A 12,014-nucleotide genomic window follows, 5' to 3' on the forward strand; every position below is an offset into this window, starting at 1 on the left:
ACGGCTAATATCTACATAACTACTAACTCTGCAAACTAACTCTTTTAGACAGAGAAAGCACACATTCTATTAGTTATTTTTAGATGATTGGTGTTCATGAATTCTTAACAGAAAAGAATCCTCGGCTGTTGCTAAAATGAGCCAGAATCGTCAAAAACACCCCTGGCACAACTTACCTACAGGAATGAAAACATGGCTGGCATTCAATGTGTTAATTCACTGTCAAAACACAACTCACTCACTTGCCACTCCAGGCTTTGAAATTCCTAAATATTTCAGGAGAAAAGTTGACCATCACACTTAATGGCCATACTGTAATGACTTGAATATTGTAAATAGCTTATGAACTTTGCCTGTGATCTGCTGCTGGCTCATTCCTGCATCAAAACGGGGGGAAAAGCAAACATGACTGTGATATATTCATTCCACACTGCCCTTCAATAATGCATTATTTCAAGAATCAACCTTGCCTTTTATTCATTTGTACACTGACAAAAGGTCTATAATTCATGCTGGAATACTGATAAAAAAAAAGAGAATTGTTTGGATAAACAGCATGGTTCATTCCACCATAATTCTTTATTCAACTGGCATATCATGGAAATTTCAACAGTCATAGTAGATTAACCTTGTGTGTGCTTTGTGTGCCTCCCTCTTTGATAGATTTACATGCATCCCGATCAGAACTCTGTTTGGAAAGAGACCCAGGCTTTATTGCATTTCCATCCCTTTCTCGCCGCCTTGACCTTCCTCTCGCAAAATAATCACAACTGTTATGTTGGAATATTTAGTCACAATAACGATATAAATAATGAATCGCATGAGGTTAGCGTGTTCTAAATGGACCAGGCACATACATAGAGCATGCCTGCCACCTGGCTTGCCACATGCAGTCTTCAAGACCACAGTGCGTTAGGAAAGATCACAACTGGAAGGTCATATTAGCCAGCAGTAAATAAGAGAAATTGGGCATTTTTTGTTCTCTGAAAAATGTAGTTTGCTTTCTGAAGTCAAGGTTCCCAACGTTACAAATTGTGAAATGTTTGCATTTTGCTATTGTCTTGCATACAGCAGATTTGTGAAATTGTGACAATGAATTAATGCAACATTTGTTAACCTAGCAAAGGTGACGAGAAGATTTTCAGGGACAGTCCCCGATTTGGGGGACCTGTCCCCGGCTGGAACTGTCCCCGAAAATGTCGTTACCATCTTTCAGAGGCTCCCGCGGGCTCATTCTTAAATCTAGAGTGGAGATACTTCTAGCATAAACTGGATGATCTACTCAGCAGGAGCAACAATGCCATGCTACCTTGAGTGCACCCCTTTACAGACGTGCCCACTTGCCACTGGCCAACCACTCAAGCGAAAAGGTTGCGAGAGGGTAAAAGCAAATCAAAGCCTCACATGTCTATGCTGCAATCATACATCTAATAGATGCACCTGGCAAGGGAGAGGCCAGGCTTCACTGTGTAATATGCCCTAACCTGACATATTACACACTACATCTTCTAAATTACACCTCGGCTTGTATCCCAGCAGCAGCCACTCACGGATCTGACCACTTAATCTTCCTCTGTAATGTTGCTAGCAGACGGGTCCAAAAAACCCAAATGCGCTGCTGTGGAACTACTCCGCAGGGACCCGAACATCAGTGCATGGAGAGTCGAGGCACTGTGGTTCTCCCGGCCGGGCTTCTCCTTCGTCTCACCAGGTCTGCATCCTCCCAGGCGGCAGAGGGGACGCCTAGAGACACAGGCCTGCTCGCTGCACGTCATAGTTCTGAGACGAGCAATTCACACTTCCGGGGGATGAATGGTTGAGAGGATTTCCTGATCCACTAGGAAAAACCATAACACCCATCCATCCTGGATTACGTTGGTGCTTGCACAGTTTTTCAGTAGACTCACCGTGGCGTTTTTGGATTTCTTCCTCACGAAAGAACCAGACTGGGTTGCTAACCCAACCTGTACCGGGTGCCGTCTCTTTCCGGCCAGTCAACTGACTTTCCAGTAGTCACCAAACTATTCTTGGTTGTCACCTAGTCTATTCCTAGGCGTCACTGGCTAGGGGGCGCCAGAGTTCAATACTGCAATCATACATCTGATAGATGCACCTGGCAAGGGGGAGGCCAGGCTTCACTGTGCCATATGCCCTAACCCGACATATTTACACACTACATCTTTTAATGAAACTGGGATACATCGTCAGTGATGCTAGAGAATATGAAACGATATGAACATTTCATATCACGATTATAGTGACCACAATTATCACGGTTATCAGTATTATCACGGCATTGTTAAAATCTGCTGTGAAAATGTTCAAAAAGTACTAATACACTCAGAAATCATTTCACCAAGATTGATATTGAAAACTCAGACCCAAAAAGGATTGCTACACTCACTGAAATCATTTCTCCAAGGCTGCACGCCTGCATCTGGGAGACGGTATTTACCATGTTTTTCAAAGCACTGTAGTCACGGTAACACGGTAATCACGGTATTAATGATAATGAAAATTTTAAACAGTACGGTTATCGTAAAGAATTTGATTACAGTTATTAAAACGGTTATCGTTACATCCCTATATATATATATACAGTATATATATATACACACACACACATAGAAGAGTAGCCTTCATGAGCACCGTCCAATAAACTGCCCCCTCCTTTTACATATTGTATTGCCAACTGTATTTTCTGTGTAATAGTACTTGTATGTATGTTTTTATCTTTTATTGTTTTGAATTGTATTATGTCTCACAACTCCATGTGAGTGGTCCTCAACTTTTTAATGCACTTTTTGCTGTTTTTTATACCATACATGTTTGTTGAGGAGTGACACAAAAATAAAGATATATCTATCTACATATACCTGCCTCTTTCCATGACATGGTTTGTCCTCCAAGCCAGGTTGCTGACATTGTGGCAGGTTGAGTGAAGACACAACAGATCAGTATTTGTGATTTGCTTCACATCGGACCCCATTCACACCACTTTACACAAATTAGTCATGGATCCCCAGGTGGGGTGCACAATATACAACTGTGCCTTTACAATATCCATATGCACTGTGGGACCCAAGATAGGTAGCAGCAGATAGAGATCCTCCATACAAATATGAAAATCACCAGTGTGCCCCTATTCCATATAATCAGTCAGTGCACCGCAGAAAGAGATATCAGCCTCGCATTCCATTTGCTGTTAGCATACAGCGGCAATAAGGCACCACCCTGAATGTGCTGGGGGAGATAAGTGAACATGGTGGGTGTCTCCAGGAGATATATTTACACTAAACAGGGGGCAGACAGGGTAGATCTAATTGACTAGGTAACAGTTTGGCGAGGTTAGGCTACGTGCTACGACAGGTCTGGGAGTGGAGTGGACGGAGAGAGGCGTCAGAGAGCCACGGATTAGCGCTGCTGACGTCTCTCTGCCACATCAATGACACCCCGCTGCCTGGCTGGGGAGGAAGCTCCACCGCCGGGTCTTCATGGCTGCCCAGCACAAACTGGCTGTGTCAGAGGTCAGAGGTCATCCAGGGAAGGACGCTCTGCGGCCCTGCCCGGCGGGGGAGTCACTCCGGTGGGCTGCTGGTTCAGGCTCCCCTGTGGAGGGAGGTGCCACACAGACTTTGTGTCACTGGCTGGAGCCACATGGTCCTGCACAGCAGGAGGGGAGTGGCGAGGCTGGAGACTGCACTTTCTTTTGTGCCGGCGTTTTCATGTCGGGTATATTGTCCCTATATTCTCATCGCATAATCCTGTGGGCTTTCCATTCACTTCTGAATAGCGATTATAGGTTTTGGCCAAGTCTACAGTCCAAAGACATGTGGAACAAATGCATTCCCAAAATAATCATCAAAACGGCAACTTCAATTGTTCGTTAAGAAAATGTCAATAATAACAGAAGGCCATGTGCATGAGTAGATAAATAGTTCTAGCGATGAGAGGGTTAGTGTTAGGGATGTGTTATTAGGGCCAGAGTAAACAATAAAGAAACTAGGGATGCCCTTCTTGAACTAACATCTCTCTCTCTCTCTATTAAAAATAAATAAATAAATACTAACTAAACTTTACCACTATTCCTTCAGAGGTTGTAGCTGTCATAGACTGTGTTGCATAGTGGATTTCTCTATTGCTGACAAAAATGTGTTATTGTAAGTCGCTTTGGATAAAAGCGTCTGTCAAATGACATAATGTAATGGATGCATCGATGTGAAAACTGGCCAATACAGAAAGCCGATATTAACGTCGCTGTGGCCGATAACCAATATTTACCTGTTGATATGATCTGTATAAAAACGAGTTTCTATGATAATCACATGTTGCACATCGTGAAACACAGAATATGAATAAGTAACATCTTTCTCTATTTCCAAAACATTTGGAAAAGCCCATAAATCATTGATTTACCGCGTCGTTTCCTCTCAATATAAACATTTTGGCCGATACCAATAATAACCAATATTAACATTGCTGTTATTTTGCTCATTTGACCGATACGATAAATAAATAAATAAATTAACATCGGCCAGTACTAATATGATTGCCGATATATCATGTATCCCTAAAGGAAACTAAGCATGTTATACAGTTTGTGTTGCTGATATTTCGGAAATGGGACCAGGAAGGTTTTTGAAATGTGAATATCATGGAGAATCTTCTACCAGAGTTTCCTTACAAACGCTTAATGGATATGCAAAATAATGTTAGTGATATCTTGAACTGCACAGTGCTGTTCATCAACCCAAACATCCAATACGCCTATAATTCACCAGTTCCTCTCAGATAACATGTACACAAGCTCCCTGGTGTGCGGACTCGGTGCCGGAAGCCACCAGGCCAGAGCTGCAGGAAGCCATCACATAGAGTTACCCTGCCTTCTCTGGCTGCCTGTTGTCCAGCCTGCCAGCTGAGGAGCAGTCAGAGCCCCTACCTACCACAACAAACCCAGATCTACGTCCCTGTCGGTGGGGGGCTGACACCAGGCATTAGCCAGCCCCTACCTACCACAACACACCCAGATCTACGTCCCTGTCGGTGGGGGACTGACACCAGGCATTAGCCAGCCAGGGCCTCTGATAGCACAAACAACATCCACCTACAGTTCGAACCCCTGCCGCGAACCTCTGCCACAAAGCCACAGCGGCACAAAACCATGAGTTAGAATCTACATACATCTTGTTCCTTGACATGAGCAGTATTTTAATGCTATTGTTAATTAAAGATGCTTTCTGTAAACAGAAAGACATTTCCCCCCAAATTGCACTCTTCTCTCATAACTAGGGGTGTCACAATATATCGTCCCACGAAATTTCGCGATAGTAAAACGTCACGATATGTATCGTTGAGATGAAATCTCATATCGCATTTTTTTTTTCTTCCCAAAAATAGACAAAGAAACGTTTTTGTTTGTTGAAGTTCAATGTGTGGAAAGTAGTTCAGTTGAACAAGTCTCTGAAGAGACACATGAGAAGTTATACAGGAGAGAAACCATTCAATTGAGTTTCTGGCAAAACTGTTTACTTGACAGGAAAAACTGAAGATGCATAAAAAATAGACTAAGAAAAGTCTTGTTTGAGTTTGAAGAAAAACTGAAGATGCATAATGAGAATTTATACTGCTGAGAAACCTTTTAGTTCAAAGTAAATCTAAGTGACGGTGTAACTCATTCTATTTCAAGATAAGCCTTATCTCCAATCTCATGTTTTTTCTAGTTGTTATTGTAATAACAATTTCCCACAACAGCATGTTTTGCATTTGTGCATTTCAAATAAAATACTACTTTTCCAGTCATATATTGTCATTATTCAAGTTTAAAAAAATATTGTTAAAATCGTATCGTTATCGTGAACCCAGTATCGTGATACGTATCGTATCGTGACACCCCTACTCATAACCCCTCTGAATTTTCCCAGATAACATTTATTTATTTATCTACCCACCATTGTACACATTTGGACTATAGTAGTATTACCCCTGCTTTACTCCACCCTAATACTAAACTATTTCATTAGTTAAAATATTTATTTTTATTTATTTATTCAGTAATTTATTCAGTCAATTATTATGATCATGCATAGTGATGATGAGGCACAAAGACACTAGAGATACTCTACAGCACAACTGCAGAGCCTGGTACAGTGGGATCACAATCCTATTAACTTTAATTAGATGAGAAGTGATGCTCACCTTTCTTCTGTGACAACAAATTAATGATAAGCCAAAGAGAATTAAAAGCCATGGTAAGTGAAACCCTTTTCTTCCCTCCCCGAGCTGCTCTACTGGGGCCCGGCCTCGCCTGAAAGCGGGTGAGCATTGAGATCAAACCCCTCCTGTGCAGAGCTGAGCTAAGCCAGCCATCAATTGCTAATAGACTAAATGAAACGAGGTAGGAGGCTCCTGCTTGGCAGCAATTACCCCTTTAGATGGAGCCATTCATATCCCTGCATGTCTCGTTCCATCAGGCGAGTGCCGGCACTTCGTCAGGCCCTTTCTGTTGAGCAGCCCTGGCTTGGTGGTGAGAGGAGAGGACTGACCATGCCTCCGATAGGCTGCAGGGAGCATTTGAAACAACAAAGTGCTGTTTGATTGGCCGGCCGGCAGTCCACAGGAGGAGCAGCTCCTCTTCCTGCCTTTCATGTCGCATGGGCTTTCTCTAATCTATTATGAATCAAAGTGGCGTTTTTGAAACACAAAGTCAAAGACACTTCCACCACACTTCAGTATTTCTCTGTCTTTTTCTATTTGCTTCAATTGCTTGGCTGCCTTTTTATGTCATTTTCATTTATGATGCCCTTATGAGTTTGGGATGAACAGCTATTAATGGTACAAGTTCATGCAGGAGAAGCTTCTTCTTTCTTATGGTGATCTCTACTATAGGCAAAAGACACACATCATCACCAGGAATTACCACAGCTTCAACCAATCCATCACAATGCCTCACATCCAATCAGAATACAGCAGAAAAGGTTGATTTGCTTATGAATAAAGCTATATCAGCTGCATAGCATGCAGAAAAGCAACTAAAGAGTAGAGTATTATGAGAGATAGCATCCAAACTCACATTAATACGCAGCAGTTACAGTATTGTATTTCACAGATTTAAGGGATAATTCCGTGGTCTCATTTGTGTCCGTTTGCAGTGGGGTTTACAGTTTACAGTGGGGTTTACAGTTTACAGTGGGGGTTACAGTTTACAGTGGGGTTTACAGTTTACAGTGGGGTTTACAGTTTACAGTGGGGTTTACAGTTTACAGTGGGGGTTACAGTATATAGTGGGGGTTACAGTTTACAGTGGGGGTTACTGTATATAGTGTGGGTTACAGTCTACAGTGGGGGTTACAGTCTACAGTGGGGGTTACAGTTTACAGTGGGGGTTACAGTTTACAGTGGGGGTTACTGTATATAGTGGGGGTTACAGTTTACAGTGGGGGTTACAGTTTACAGTGGGGGTTACTGTATATAGTGTGGGTTACAGTCTACAGTGGGGGTTACAGTTTACAGTGGGGGTTACAGTTTACAGTGGGGGTTACTGTATATAGTGTGGGTTACAGTCTACAGTGGGGGTTACAGTTTACAGTGGGGGTTACAGTTTACAGTGGGGGTCCTGGACGTGAAAAAGTTTGAGAAGCACTGCAGTGGAGAAGTGGTGTGTGAGGTGAGCAGCACAGGATGAAGCACTGCAGTGGAGAAGTGGTGTGTGAGGTGAGCAGCACAGGATGGAGAGAATCAGGACCCATATAGACCTCTGGACCTGTTGCAATGGAATACCTCTGTGAATAAAACCCCTATGAATAAATATTGTGCCACTTGCAACTCAATTCAACCATTCAATAAAAAATGCATCCATTCTTTGGGAGACTCCAACTCCTCTGTCCACCTTTTATTGTGAGCCAGATTGAAGTGTGCACTGGGAGGTAAACACACAGAACCCATTTAGCCATCCCATCGCAGGGCTGAGAGGAGATGGCTTCTCCTTCAAAGACAGAGGCAACAATGTGAGTGTGACACCAGGTCATCCTGCCTGCTCACAGTCACCTGGCTGATAGAATTGTTCTGGGCCGAGATAGCAGGCCCTGTGAAGCACAGCATCTCTTATGATTGATGGCTCCGTGGCCGCAGTGAATCTGCCCTTTTTAAATAATGTATGTTGCCCGTCGCTGTGGACAAGTGGCTTATAACCACCACGTTATTTCTCCACCGGCTGCAGAGATCAATACTTTAAAGACATGACATTGCCACTAATGAAGTATTTAAGTGGCTCTCTGGAGTGCTAAACAATTGCAGTGTTGTTTACTCAAAGCAAAAGGAAAGGGTGAGGACAGTTCAACTTGATTGCACATTGGATAGAGACAAAAGAAGGCAGGTGGGAGGCCCGCTCACTTCTCCACTGTGCCCGCCCACTTCCATGAGAGGGAATTTGCATATTTCCCCCAGCATGCCTGGTTGCTTCCAAACTTTTGACATGAAAGTAACTAACCAAATTAAATGAGTGGTGGGTGGAAATAATCATTAGCCTATTCTTAGTTAAACATGCAGTTTTGAAACATTCAATAAGGACAAATTAAAAATAGACTATGACTCGACACCCTAAGTGATACACATGTTATGAGAGTGGCATATATACCCATTACATCAATATCTGTGTTAGTGTAGAGTGGTTAGTTCCTTGCTCTCGGTAACGTATCGCGCAGTAAAGCAATGTTTTCTTTCTTTTTTTACATCAATTTATTGGGGGGGGGGGGGACACACATTTGATCAGTGCCCCCCTGCTTAAGGCTCGTACCCAGAGATGGGCAGTATTTGAAATACTTGTATTTGAAATACGTATTTCAACTACTTTTTTGTATTTTGTAATTTGTATTTGGCTGGGCAGAGAAAAATGAGATGTAATTTCTATCAAGATACTTTGAGATCTTGTATTTTGTGTATTTCAAATACATAAAATACATTTTTCTTTTCATTCTCAAATTGACACATGTAAACATTGACAGGTTTAAACTAAAGATGGAGAAATTAGTTGTACTAAAAACAACTAAGTGAACTAAACTGAAACCTGATATGAATAAACAGAGAAATTACTTGTACTAAAAAACAACTAACTGGACTGAACTGAAACCTGATTTGAATAGGAGAAATTAGTTGTACTAAAAACAACTAAGTGAACTAAACTGAACTGAAACCTGATATGAAAAGATGGAGAAATAAGGTGTATTGAAAAACAACTAACTGAACTGAAACCTGATGTGAAAAGATGGAGAAATTAGTTGTACTAAAAACAACTAAGTGAACTAAACTGAAACCTGATATGAATAGATGGAGAAATAAGTTGAAAAAACAACTAACTGAACTAAACTGAAACCTGATATGATTCAGAATAGATAGAGAAATAAGTTGTACTGAAAAACAACTAACTGAACTAAACTGAAAGCTGATATGATTCAGAATAGATTGAGAAAGAAGTTGTATTGAAAAACTAACTACCGTAAATTCCGGACTATAAGCCGCACCGGAGTATAAGCCGCACCTGCAAAGTTGACTGTTTTTTACATATATAAGCCGCACCGGACTATAAGCCGCGGGTGTTTTAATGTTTTTTTTTGTTTTTTTTGTTTTGTGTTTTAATGTTTAATTACCATATGTAAGGGTTCATGCACAGAGGGGATTGTCGGGAAAGAGATGGCTGTTTGAGGAAGCTCCCATTTATTAACATTTCAACAAAACAACATAACACAACACCACCTGTGTTTCTTTTTTACAGTGCACACAGTGTCATACAGTGTCATACAGTGTGGTGAAAAGAGGGCAAGAGAGGAAATTAAAACAGAAGTGGATTTATAGTTAGAAAGAGTGCTAAAGAAGAGAGAATTCTGTTTTTTTCTTTTTTTTTTCCTGAAAAAATCCATAGATAAGCCGCACCGTTATATAAGCCGCAGGGGCCAAAAAAGGCCAAAAACGGGAAAAAAGCCGCGGCTTATAGTCCGGAATTTACGGTAACTGAACTAAACTGAAACCTGATGTGAATAGCTGAAGAAATAAGTTGTACTGGAAAAAAAACAACTAACTGAGCTATACTAAAACCTGATATGAATAGATTGAGAAATAAGTTGTACTGAAAAAAAACCTAACTGAACTAAACTGAAACCTGATTTGAATAGGAGAAATTAGTTGTACTGAAAAACAACTAACTGTCATAAACCTGATTTGAATAGATGGAGAAATTAGTTATACTGAAAAACTATAACTGAACACCAAAAGTACCCTAATGAAAATCAAAAATGTCTTTCTGTTGCTACAAGGATGTCTGAGCTTCACTGTGCATAATGATGGCTGTGCAGATTTTGACACTAGAATGGTGTTACCACTGCTGATAGTGGAAAGTTGTATTCAGTGAGTGATTGTCCTTTAGTAATTATGTTCTAGATAGCCAGGTTGTTTTGGATTTTGTTTATGAAGCAGAAGGAGGGGAAGTCATTTTAAGGATGTAAGGATTTGAACAAGAGTCCAATTTCATGGAAGGCCTTTTTTGTTTGAGATGCAGTTTCTCATCGTTCCTCTCACCGATTCACAATTTCACAACCTTAGACAGGCTGTGCATCAGGGCATTCAATTCCTGAAATGTAACCTTTTCTAGTTGTATAAATATGTTTGCACGTTAAATAAATACTGTGACGACAAGTTACTGACATGGTGGTGAATGTGAAGTTGTTTAAAGGGGACCTACTATGCCTTTTACCTATTTCAGTTATTTATATTGTGTTATGATGTCAGATATCTATGGCTAAACATAGTCAAAGTTCCAAAACTTGAGGTTAACATGCAGAAATGCTGCCTTTAAGTCAAAAGCCCTCACAGAAGGTGATTAACAGCTGAGCTGAAGGAGAAATTAGTTCTACTGAAAAACAACTAAAACTAAAATGGAAGAACTGCAGTGTGTTAGGGAGTACACATACTGTGACAGAGGACTAAAGAGAGGATTTACTGTCTAAGGAAACCAGAAAATTTAACTTTTGAATAGCTGAAATCAGACAATTAGGACATTTTCCTTAAAGAAATGTCTCTAAATGATTAATAGATCATCAAAATAGGCAATTAATTTAATATTTGGCAATTCATCTATGAATTGACTAATCGTTGCAGCTCTTTATAAGTTTTTATAAAATGTATTTTCATGTATTTTCAAAATACAAAATACGTATTTGTATCTCAAATACATTTTCAGACAGGTATTTTGTATTTGTATTGTGATACATTTTTTGAGCAAGTATTTGTAATTTGTATCAAAATACTTTATGATGTATTTTCGCCCATCTCTGCTCGTACCCCCTCTGGATATCTGGTCTGGCGCCGGGGCTGCTTCTCTCCCTGTCTCTCTCTTATACTGTAACTGTATCTCACTACTATAATAAGGTGAGGAGTTCCGCGCGGTTCACAATTGCTCAACTCAGGCGAGCGAGAACACAAACGAAGTGCGCGAGAAATGAGTGCATGTTGCATGTGATATTTCTAAGATAGATGCAGTACATAGACAGACAGACAGACAGACAGATAAATAGATAGATAGATGATAGATAGATGACAGATAGATAGATCGATAGAGTAGATAGATAGGGCTGACTTGAAAGTAAAGTGGCCTAAAAAAGCTAACTAGAACAACCTTTCTATGTGGGAAGTCATATTTTCATTATATCACAATAACATAGGAAGCCAATCACATATTTCGGTGGCCAAAAATCAATCAAATAATACAAAGGGACTGAGATCAATGAGTAGTGCAGCTTTGATGCTGCTTTTAGAACATTATAACACAGAATCAAAGAGACGCTGCGTGATTCCCTAAGCCAGTCCAGAGTTATGCGCTGTAAATCAAGAGGCTCTTGTTCATTCTCCCTCTAACAAAGTGACAAATTAGCTGAACAATAGTGTTTGAATTCTTATTAAAGTTGATTAATTCATATCATTAGTTGATCACACAACAGCTCATAAAATATAGTAAATTAATTTCTTCA

Source organism: Poromitra crassiceps (assembly GCF_964638095.1).
Source record: "Poromitra crassiceps genome assembly, chromosome: 8".
NCBI classification, from domain to species: Eukaryota; Metazoa; Chordata; class Actinopteri; order Beryciformes; family Melamphaidae; genus Poromitra; species Poromitra crassiceps.